At 39.5% G+C, this 11,104-nt stretch overlaps 1 long non-coding RNA gene across 2 annotated transcripts; it reads left to right on the top strand.

The window, feature by feature from the left end:
- Positions 1-4,050: 4,050 nt before the first annotated feature.
- LOC131199682 (uncharacterized) lies at positions 4,051-9,997 on the top strand. Of its 2 annotated transcripts, none has more exons than XR_009155386.1 (3): positions 4,051-4,161; positions 6,155-6,287; positions 9,570-9,997. It is a non-coding gene; the product is annotated as an uncharacterized LOC131199682 (long non-coding RNA). The 2 variants fall into 2 exon arrangements; XR_009155385.1 differs by having other exon boundaries at positions 4,060-4,166.
- Positions 9,998-11,104: the final 1,107 nt, after the last annotated feature.

Genomic DNA, 11,104 nt, shown 5'->3' with positions numbered 1-11,104 from the left:
CTAAAGCTGGCCTGCATTATGCCAGCACACTAATGCTTAAATTCAAATCCTTATTGTCAGTGCACAACATATGTACAATGAGATTGGCTAGTGGCTGGAGGTGTTGTGGCTAGTGACGGCAACAAAAAAAAATCCTCTGTTTTCTTTTTCAAGCTAAAGCTAGCCTTAGCATCACCGGGCTAACACTAGCACAGAGGCCCTCCAGGTCTACATATCATGCTATGGCTCCTGTCTTGGTGTGCACTTAATAGTTCTTCTGCCACCATCTTTCTTCTAGGGTGGATTTCATCTGGCACCCTTCTCCAAACTCTGATATGTGAGATAGGGCTTTTACATTTTGTATAACTTTCTAGCCAATTAAAGAAAGAAAAATACCCCCACTATCTCAGTGGTGGAATTCAAATTTTTTTACTACCAGTTCTGTAGGTGTGGCTTGGTGGGCGTAGTGTGGCTTGGTGGGCGTGGCAGGGGAAGGATACTGCAAAATCAGTTAATTAAACCATGATTTGCTCAGTCGTATGAATTTCTGCAAAACCCTAGTTCATAAACTAACCACAGTAGCTTGATTCATACAGAGCACCAAATTAAGCAGTTAAATTTTAATCAAGAATATTATGTAGTGTTTGAAGAGGAAGTTTCTTAATTTGAACATTTTAAATGTACATTAACTGTTTAAGACTCGGGTGTCAAACTTGCAATGTCACGTTGTCACGTGACGTATTGCAACTCCTCACACTTCGCTAAACTGCAGGTGGGGGTGGCCAGAGCATGATGCATCCGGTCTGCGGGACGTGAGTTTGACACCCCTGCTATAAGAAGACATAATGTAAAACAGTGTCACTTCCTAAAACCCAGGTGTCCTTTTATATTGTGATGCCTGCCTCCTGGAACAGCCCATTCAAGATTTGGATGACTTGACCCTGTTAAGCTTCCATAAGGCTTGGAAAAACTGGTTTTTCTCCTGGGTAATAGACCAGAATTATGGATGAGCCTGGATTGAATTGAACTGACTTAATGGCTGCCCTTGTTTTCGTTTGTGATGTTTTTCTTGTGTTGGCTTTGTTTCTTTGTTTTTAATCCTACATTAACTGCTCAGAATTTCAATTTATGAGTTGGGTGGTTTTATATGTTGATTAAATAATTAATATCCAGTTTTTTAATCTTGCAAATCAAACCATGAACAGTTTTAATAATTTCAACACCTGTGATAAATGGTTTCAATTTCACACTAGTTTTTATATTTTCTCTTTTGGTAGTCCCGCCTGGCTAGGACCCTATCAGCTGTAGAAAGAATCTAATTTTAATTTGTGAATTCTTAAAATACACTGAATTTCTTAGCCTTGAAGAAACTATAATCTTAATTTTCTGCATAATCTGGGACTATACAGATTAGACAGGGAGAGAACGTGGCCAGGAGGTAGCAGAATAACAGGATTGGATGGGATCCTTCGAGGTCTTCTAGTCCAATCTCCTGCTCAAGCAGAAAAGTCCAAACAAATGAGAAAAAGGAAATATATTTAAAATAAGTTTTTTTTTTAAAAAAAATGTATTTGCAAAGCCTTTAGCAAAGGGCTAAAAAATAAAGTTTCTTGGGGTGGGTGGGGCATTTCATAGTAAATCTGAGTACAGGTAGTCCTCAACTTGCGACCACGATTGAGCCCAAAATTTATGTTGCTAAGTGAAAAATTTGTCGAGTTTTCCTCCAGTTTACGATTTTTTCTTGCAACAGTTGTTAAGAGAATCACAGCAGTTGTTAATTTAGTAACACAGTTATTAAGTAAATGTGCCTTCCCCATTGTCTTTGCTTCTCAGGTCACAAAAGGTGATCACATGACTCCGGACCATGCAACTGTCATAAATTTGAACCAGTTGCCAAAGCATCTGAATTTTGATCACAGGATGCTGCAATGGCTCTAAGTGTGAAAAACAGTCCTAAGTCACTTTTTTCAGTGCTGTTGTATCTTCAAACGGTCACTAAGTGAACTGCTGTAAATCGAGAGCTGCCTGTAACTTCATGGAGAGGATTTTTTTTTTGGTCAGCCAACCATGGGAGAAAAAAAGAACTGCCATTGTTTTTTCCGGGACATTTTTTGACTACTGGCAAGCCGGTGGTTCTATCCAATTCTGACCAAGTCCAGAACAGCAAAGGAACAGGTCTATTTAAAAGGATTTAAAAGGCAGACATGCCACCAGTGCACGTTGTCTAAGCCGTGCATAAGAGCACAAAAGTGCCTACCGTTCCTGTCCTATTGTTCCCTTTCATTATATCAAATTAATACTTTTGCTTATATATATACATATTTTAGCCTATATTTTATATTTTCTCTTTTGGTAGTCCCGCCTGGCTAGGACCCTATCAGCTGTAGAAAGAATCTAATTTTAATTTGTGAATTCTTAAAATACACTGAATTTCTTAGCCTTGAAGAAACTATAATCTTAATTTTCTGCATAATCTGGGACTATACAGATTAGACAGGGAAAGAACGTGGCCAGGAGGTAGCAGAATAACAGGATTGGATGGGATCCTTCAAGGTCTTCTAGTCCAATCTCCTGCTCAAGCAGAAAAGTCCAAACAAATGAGAAAAAGGAAATATATTTAAAATAAGTTTTTTTTTTAAAAAAAATGTATTTGCAAAGCCTTTAGCAAAGGGCTAAAAAATAAAGTTTCTTGGGGTGGGTGGGTGGCTCCGGTCCCTTCTTGCCTACCTTTCCCCGGCGAACGCTGCCAGACCTTGTTGCTTTTTCCGCGCTTCTTTGCCGGTTCAGGCTTTGCTCTTGAAATGGGCATTGGGGTGGGAGACTTTTTCCCCAGCGCCCGTGATTTTGAGGGAGCTGGGAAGCTACGAGGCTTGCAATCCAAATTGGGGACGGGGAGCGGCCTACCAAGTGGCATGGAAATGTGTCCTTCCTGGTAAACGCCGGGACAGATTGTAGGAAGGAAAATACACCTTTTGCTGATTCGGAGGAAAGGGACTTGTGCAGAAGGAACTCTATTCTGGGGTGGGGGTGGGCTTGGCCCTTTGCGGATCTTAGGAGTAATGGAGCCTGTTGGATGTGAAAACGTGTGACCCCCAGTAAAGATCTTCCAGACTGTAGTATCCACCTACCCCCATCTTTTGGGGTGTACACTATTATAAGGAATAACTTGGATTTCCATTAAAAGCAGTCCAGTGCTGTGATTATGGTACAAGGATAAGCCTAGGTGTTGTTTTTGTTAATACTCAACTCCAATCTTTTCTCCATGAATTTGTGACCAGCATGCTCTCTTGATTGAAAATGCAACAAGTTCCTGTCTCAGAAAAGAAAGTATACACCCATCCACAGCCACACCCCTTTATGGGGATAACAAAAAAAAAATGTTCTAATACCATTTCAAAATAGCATGTAAGTCAGGCAACATGATCAACAAGCAAGGAGGCAGGGGGAGAGGAAAGCCATAGGTAAACAGTTTCTTCTTTTTTTCCATATTTGTTGATCATCTTACCTGATCTACATGCTATTTTGAAGCTTTGTGTTACTGCCCTGTTTATTCTTTTATATGCCTTTATGCTCAAAAGCATTTATTCTCTGTGATTGTACTTTGTGATGTTTTTCTTGTGTTGGCTTTGTTTCTTTGTTTTTAATCCTACATTAACTGCTCAGAATTTCAATTTATGAGTTGGGTGGTTTTATATGTTGATTAAATAATTAATATCCAGTTTTTAATCTTGCAAATCAAACCATGAACAGTTTTAATAATTTCAACACCTGTGATAAATGGTTTCAATTTCACACTAGTTTTTATATTTTATACATATTTTAGCCTTTATATATGTTTATATGATGTGTTGTTTTTTTATGTCAATGTTTGCTATACTGTTGTGACAAAATAAATACATAAATAAAAACAACAACAACCAAAAAAAACCATACTCAAGCCGGTGAACTTCTGCACGCGACTCAAGGACACAGAAAACCGCGAAGGCGGCGCTCGTGCCGTTTGTGAGGAAAGCTGTTGCCCCGCCTGGTCTATTTGATAGGCGGGCAAAAGCAACAAGTCCGGTTCAATAAGGGAGGCTGCCGGGTGCACGCCTCCTCCTCCTCCTTCTGAGCAGCGGCCTTTGCTCGTCCTGCAGCCCACGTGGCTTTGCCGGCGCCCTTCCAGAACCGAATTCTAAGCAGGTCAGGTCGGTACGAAGTGCGCGCGAAAGGAACACAAGCGGGTGCTGCTATTTTTTGCCCGCTTCCCGAAAGAGAGGCTGGCGCTTCTTTGTCCATTCCCGCTTGGGGGTGGGTGGGTGGCTCCGGTCCCTTCTTGCCTACCTTTCCCCCCGGCGAACGCTGCCAGACCTTGTTGCTTTTTCCGCGCTTCTTTGCCGGTTCAGGCTTTGCTCTTGAAATGGGCATTGGGAGTGGGAGACTTTTTTTTCCCCCCGGAGCGCCCGTGATTTTGAGGGAGCTGGGAAGCTGAGGCTTGCAATCCAAATTGGGGACGGGAGCAGCCTACCAAGTGGCATGGAAATGTGTCCTTCCTGGTAAACGCCGGGACAGATTGTAGGAAGGAAAATACACCTTTTGCTGATTCGGAGGAAAGGGACTTGTGCAGAAGGAACTCTATTCTAGGGTGGGGGGGGGGCTTGGCCCTTTGCGGATCTTAGGAGTAATGGAGCCTGTTGGATGTGAAAACGTGTGACCCCCAGTAAAGATCTTCCAGACTGTAGTATCCACCTACCCCCATCTTTTGGGGTGTACACTATTATAAGGAATAACTTGGATTTCCATTAAAAGCAGTCCAGTGCTGTGATTATGGTACAAGGATAAGCCTAGGTGTTGTTTTTGTTAATACTCAACTCCAATCTTTTCTCCATGAATTTGTGACCAGCATGCTCTCTTGATTGAAAATGCAACAAGTTCCTGTCTCAGAAAAGAAAGTATACACCCATCCACAGCCACACCCCTTTATGGGGATAACAAAAAAAAAATGTTCTAATACCATTTCAAAATAGCATGTAAGTCAGGCAACATGATCAACAAGCAAGGAGGCAGGGGGAGAGGAAAGCCATAGGTAAACAGTTTCTTCTTTTTTTCCATATTTGTTGATCATCTTACCTGATCTACATGCTATTTTGAAAATTATTTTTTCTTATCGCCATAAAGGGGTACTGTGTGCCTGTCTGTGTGTGTGTAGTTTTTTGTTGCATGAACTTGTTCCATTTTCAATCAAGACAACATGCTTGTCACAAACTCATGGAGAAGAGACTGGATTTAAATATTAACTAAAACAACAGTGGCTCAGTGGCTAAGACGCTGAGCTTGTCAATCGAAAGGTCGGCAGTTCAGAAGTTTGAATCCTTAATGCCACGTAACAGGGTGAGCTCCCATTACTTGTCCTAACTTCTGCCAACCTAGCAGTTCGAAAGCACATAAAAAAAATGCAAGTAGAAAAATAGGGACCAACTTTGGTGGGAAGCTAACAGCATTCTGTGCGCCTTTGGTGTTGAGTCATGCTGGCCACATGACCACGGAGATATCTTCTGACAGCGCAGGCTTTTCAGCTTTAAAACGGAGATGAGCACCACCCCCTAGAGTCGGGAACGACTAGCACATATGTGCAAGGGGAACCTTTAACTTTACCTTTACCTTAAAACAACACCTAGGCTTATGTGGACTGGATGCAGCTGCAGTGAGTCTGTCTTTCTTTACTACTGGATTAAAGCCATAGCCACTTCTTGAACCATCATAAAGCTACACAGAATTTGATCCCAACTGCCAAACTCTGCTCTGCTTCTGTTGCATCTGTAAGTCATTGCCGGATCTTGATTTTCTGATTTGTACAAGTGGCATACTGTAATTGGTTTTCTGGTTTTACTGCTGGATCTCCTCAGGATTGTCCCCAGCCATCTAGAGTCCTCATCCTGTATTCCATATGGCATCTTCTACTATGAAATAAACAGATTGGAAAAGAGGGCAGCAAAAGCCCAGAAGGAAGGATACAGCCTCTGCCATGATTATGCAACTAATAAGGACCTATACACTGGGGCTATAGAAACTGTATAGCTGTTGGGAACCACATATTTTTAGAGGATTTGTGAGAAGATGGTTGAAACTGATAAATACAGGGAACTTGTAAATAATGAACAATAACTGAATTTTATATTTCATTGTTATTTTCTAGACCTTGCAATAAGGAAAAGGATTCATTTATTTACATAACATATCTATGTAGCCTCCTATCTTACAACTAACTGGGTGGCTTCCAATGAAAAATTGTTCCATCTAAAGTTAACATCCCAGGGTTGCCATTTCAGGTACTTTTAATACAAAATTACGTTGATGTATTCTGCTTTCTTCCTGAGATTAAACAGCAGGGGTTTTCTCTGATACCCTGTTTATACAAAGATTCCAGTGGATTCTGTGCAAGTAGACTTGTAGGCCAAATGAAAAATACTGGTTATTACATATAAAGTCCTTTATAACATGGCTTTGTGCTGTATTAAGGACCATTTCTCCCAGAATGATTTTGCTGACCCGGTTAAGTAATCTTGAGAGAGCCTGTTGAAGGTCCTTTCCACTGGGAAGTGAGGGAATCATGGGCACAAACAGCCTCCTCTGTGCTAGCTGAAGGGTTGGGAAGTGTCGCTGGCACTCTCAAAACAATTTTACTCAAGTGGACTTTTGAAGCTTTGTGTTACTGCCCTGTTTATTCTTTTATATGCCTTTATGCTCAAAAGCATTTATTCTCTGTGATTGTACTTTGTGATGTTTTCTGCATTTAAAAAAAAATGTTTCTATACACATCCTTGGGTGGTGGGAGCAGTGTAATAATGATGATGGTGATAAAAAAATAATACATATTGTTCTGCAAGCTTTTTTTCTCTGTGGAGAATCATTCCAAAGAATACATTTCATACAGTGACCTGTCATCACTTCTGTTAATACCTTGGATGACATAAGTTTAGATTAGTTGGGGGTTTTCCAAAATTGCAAAATTGGGATTTCTGGTGACAAGTGAATTGATGTGACCCTGTGTGAATAAAACTTAAGAGTTCTTGGAGGGACTAACTAGTTTTTACAGATGTTGATATCATGTTCTAAACTTTATAATTTGGGTTTAAATGTTATAAACCCCTTTCGTAGTTCACATTAAAAGAATAGCAAGGTATAAAGCCAAAAAAAAAAATGTTCTAATACCATTTCAAAATAGCATGTAAGTCAGGCAACATGATCAACAAGCAAGGAGGCAGGGGAGAGGAAAGCCATAGGTAAACAGTTTCTTCTTTTTCCATATTTGTTGATCATCTGACCTGATCTACATGCTATTTTTTTTCTTATCGCCATAAAGGGGTACTGTGTGCCTGTCTGTGTGTGTGTGTGTGTAGTTTTTGTTGCATGAACTTGTTCCATTTTCAATCAAGACAACATGCTTGTCACAAACTCATGGAGAAGAGACTGGATTTAAATATTAACTAAAACAACAGTGGCTCAGTGGCTAAGACACTGAGCTTGTCAATCGAAAGGTCGGCAGTTCAGAAGTTTGAATCCTTAATGCCACGTAACAGGGTGAGCTCCCATTACTTGTCCTAACTTCTGCCAACCTAGCAGTTCGAAAGCACATAAAAAAAATGCAAGTAGAAAAATAGGGACCAACTTTGGTGGGAAGCTAACAGCATTCTGTGCGCCTTTGGTGTTGAGTCATGCTGGCCACATGACCACGGAGATATCTTCTGACAGCGCAGGCTTTTCAGCTTTAAAACGGAGATGAGCACCACCCCCTAGAGTCGGGAACGACTAGCACATATGTGCAAGGGGAACCTTTAACTTTACCTTTACCTTAAAACAACACCTAGGCTTATGTGGACTGGATGCAGCTGCAGTGAGTCTGTCTTTCTTTACTACTGGATTAAAGCCATAGCCACTTCTTGAACCATCATAAAGCTACACAGGAATTTGATCCCAACTGCCAAACTCTGCTCTGCTTCTGTTGCATCTGTAAGTCATTGCCGGATCTTGATTTTCTGATTTGTACGAGTGGCATACTGTAATTGGTTTTCTGGTTTTACTGCTGGATCTCCTCAGGATTGTCCCCAGCCATCTAGAGTCCTCATCCTATATTCCATATGGCATCTTCTACTGTGAAATAAACAGGTTGGAAAAGAGGGCAGCAAAAGCCCAGAAGGAAGGATAAAGCCTCTGCCATGATTATGCAACTAATAAGGACCTGTACACTGGGGTTATAGAAACTGTATAGCTGTTGGGAACCACATATTTTTTAGAGGATTTGTGAGAAGATGGTTGAAACTGATAAATACAGGGAACTTGTAAATAATGAACAATAACTGAGTTTTATATTTCATTGTTATTTTCTAGACCTTGCAATAAGGAAAAGGATTCATTTATTTACATAACATATCTATATTGCCTCCCATCTTACAACTAACTGGGTGGCTTCCAATGAAAAATTGTTCCATCTAGTGTTAACACCCCAGGGTTGCCATTTCAGGTACTTTTAATACAAAATTACGTTGATGTATTCTGCTTTCTTCCTGAGATTAAACAGCAGGGGTTTTCTCTGATACCCTGTTTATACAAAGATTCCAGTGGATTCTGTGCAAGTAGACTTGTAGGCCAAATGAAAAATACTGGTTATTACATATAAAGTCCTTTATAACATGGCTTTGTGCTGTATTAAGGACCATTTCTCCCAGAATGATTTTGCTGACCCGGTTAAGTAATCTTGAGAGAGCCTGTTGAAGGTCCTTTCCACTGGGAAGTGAGGGAATCATGGGCACAAACAGCCTCCTCTGTGCTAGCTGAAGGGTTGGGAAGTGTCGCTGGCACTCTCAAAACAATTTTACTCAAGTGGACTTTTGAAGCTTTGTGTTACTGCCCTGTTTATTCTTTTATATGCCTTTATGCTCAAAAGCATTTATTCTCTGTGATTGTACTTTGTGATGTTTTCTGCATTTAAAAAAAAATGTTTCTATACACATCCTTGGGTGGTGGGAGCAGTGTAATAATGATGATGGTGATAAAAAAATAATACATATTGTTCTGCAAGCTTTTTTTCTCTGTGGAGAATCATTCCAAAGAATACATTTCATACAGTGACCTGTCATCACTTCTGTTAATACCTTGGATGACATAAGTTTAGATTAGTTGGGGGTTTTCCAAAATTGCAAAATTGGGATTTCTGGTGACAAGTGAATTGATGTGACCCTGTGTGAATAAAACTTAAGAGTTCTTGGAGGGACTAACTAGTTTTTACAGATGTTGATATCATGTTCTAAACTTTATAATTTGGGTTTAAATGTTATAAACCCCTTTCGTAGTTCACATTAAAAGAATAGCAAGGTATAAAGCCAAAAAAAAAAAAAAGTTGAACAGGACCTAATTTCTTGGAATTTGAATCTAGCAGTGCCCTATGCTTCCTGATCCTAAGCAATTTTGCACATAAATAAAATCCACTGGTTTCAGTACATCATGCTATGTCACCCCATCTACATGGAAAATCAATTTAGAATGTACTTGTTGAATGTGTTTTGATGAAATATATATAAAATCAGGTATTTATTTCTTTGTTTCTTGTATAGCATCATGCCCAAGAAAGGAGGAAGACGAGCTAGAATAGAGAAGAAACCAGATTTGCCAAGCAAGCTAGCAAAAACAGAAGCAGTCAGTCCTTTGCTTTGGAAATATGACAATCCAGAGAGCTTATTTGAAAGTTTGATTTCTCCTGTCAAAGAAGATGAATTTTTTAGAGAATATTGGGAACAGAAGCCACTGTTGATTCAGAGAGATGATTCCTTCGTGGCATCGTATTATCAGTCTCTCTTTCAGTTAACTGACTTGAAAGACCTAGTCAAACTAGGCTTGTATTATGGAAAAGACATCAATATATGTAGATGTACGAATGGCAAAAAACTTATTTTTAATAAAGATGGAAAAGTAACCTATACACAACTGAAGAAAGATTTTGATCAGAAAAAGGCTACTGTACAGTTTCACCAGCCACAGAGATTTAAGGTAAATAAAGAACAATTGTTTGCATTTTGTGGCTGCTTTTGTGCTTCTCGACTTTGACTCAGAACTAGTGTAGTTAGGAAGAAAACCATCGCATGATTTGTGCCCGGTCTTTGCTTTAGGTTAATGTTTTTAAACTGAAACAAAAAAATACCACAGATTACTTAATTTTTCTACTTAGCATTTGTTTTTACTTTTATTTTTAGTTTTTCTGTTTTGTATTTTTTTAGTTTAAATACATTTATTTATAAAATTTATAGGCCACCATCTTACCTCAAGGTAACTCTGGGCGGCTACATAGTTACTATTTACATGTATTGCTGAGACTCATTTCACATTACAGGTAGTCCTCAACTTGCGACCACGATTGAGCCCAAAATTTATGTTGCTAAGTGAAAAATTTGTCGAGTTTTCCTCCAGTTTACGATTTTTTCTTGCAACAGTTGTTAAGAGAATCACAGCAGTTGTTAATTTAGTAACACAGTTATTAAGTAAATGTGCCTTCCCCATTGTCTTTGCTTCTCAGGTCACAAAAGGTGATCACATGACTCCGGACCATGCAACTGTCATAAATTTGAACCAGTTGCCAAAGCATCTGAATTTTGATCACAGGATGCTGCAATGGCTCTAAGTGTGAAAAACAGTCCTAAGTCACTTTTTTCAGTGCTGTTGTATCTTCAAACGGTCACTAAGTGAACTGCTGTAAATCGAGAGCTGCCTGTAACTTCATGGAGAGGATTTTTTTTTTGGTCAGCCAACCATGGGAGAAAAAAAAAGAACTGCCATTGTTTTTTCCGGGACATTTTTTGACTACTGGCAAGCCGGTGGTTCTATCCAATTCTGACCAAGTCCAGAACAGCAAAGGAACAGGTCTATTTAAAAGGATTTAAAAGGCAGACATGCCACCGGTGCACGTTGTCTAAGCCGTGCATAAGAGCACAAAAGTGCCTACCGTTCCTGTCCTATTGTTCCCTTTCATTATATCAAATTAATACTTTTGCTTATATATATACATATTTTAGCCTATATTTTATATTTTATACATATTTTAGCCTTTATATATGTTTATATGATGTGTTGTTGTTTTTATGTCAATGTTTGCTAT

The sequence above is a fragment of the Ahaetulla prasina genome, chromosome 5 (assembly GCF_028640845.1).
Source record: "Ahaetulla prasina isolate Xishuangbanna chromosome 5, ASM2864084v1, whole genome shotgun sequence".
Classification (NCBI taxonomy): domain Eukaryota; kingdom Metazoa; phylum Chordata; class Lepidosauria; order Squamata; family Colubridae; genus Ahaetulla; species Ahaetulla prasina.
This window is presented reverse-complemented; position numbering and strand designations above follow the sequence as displayed.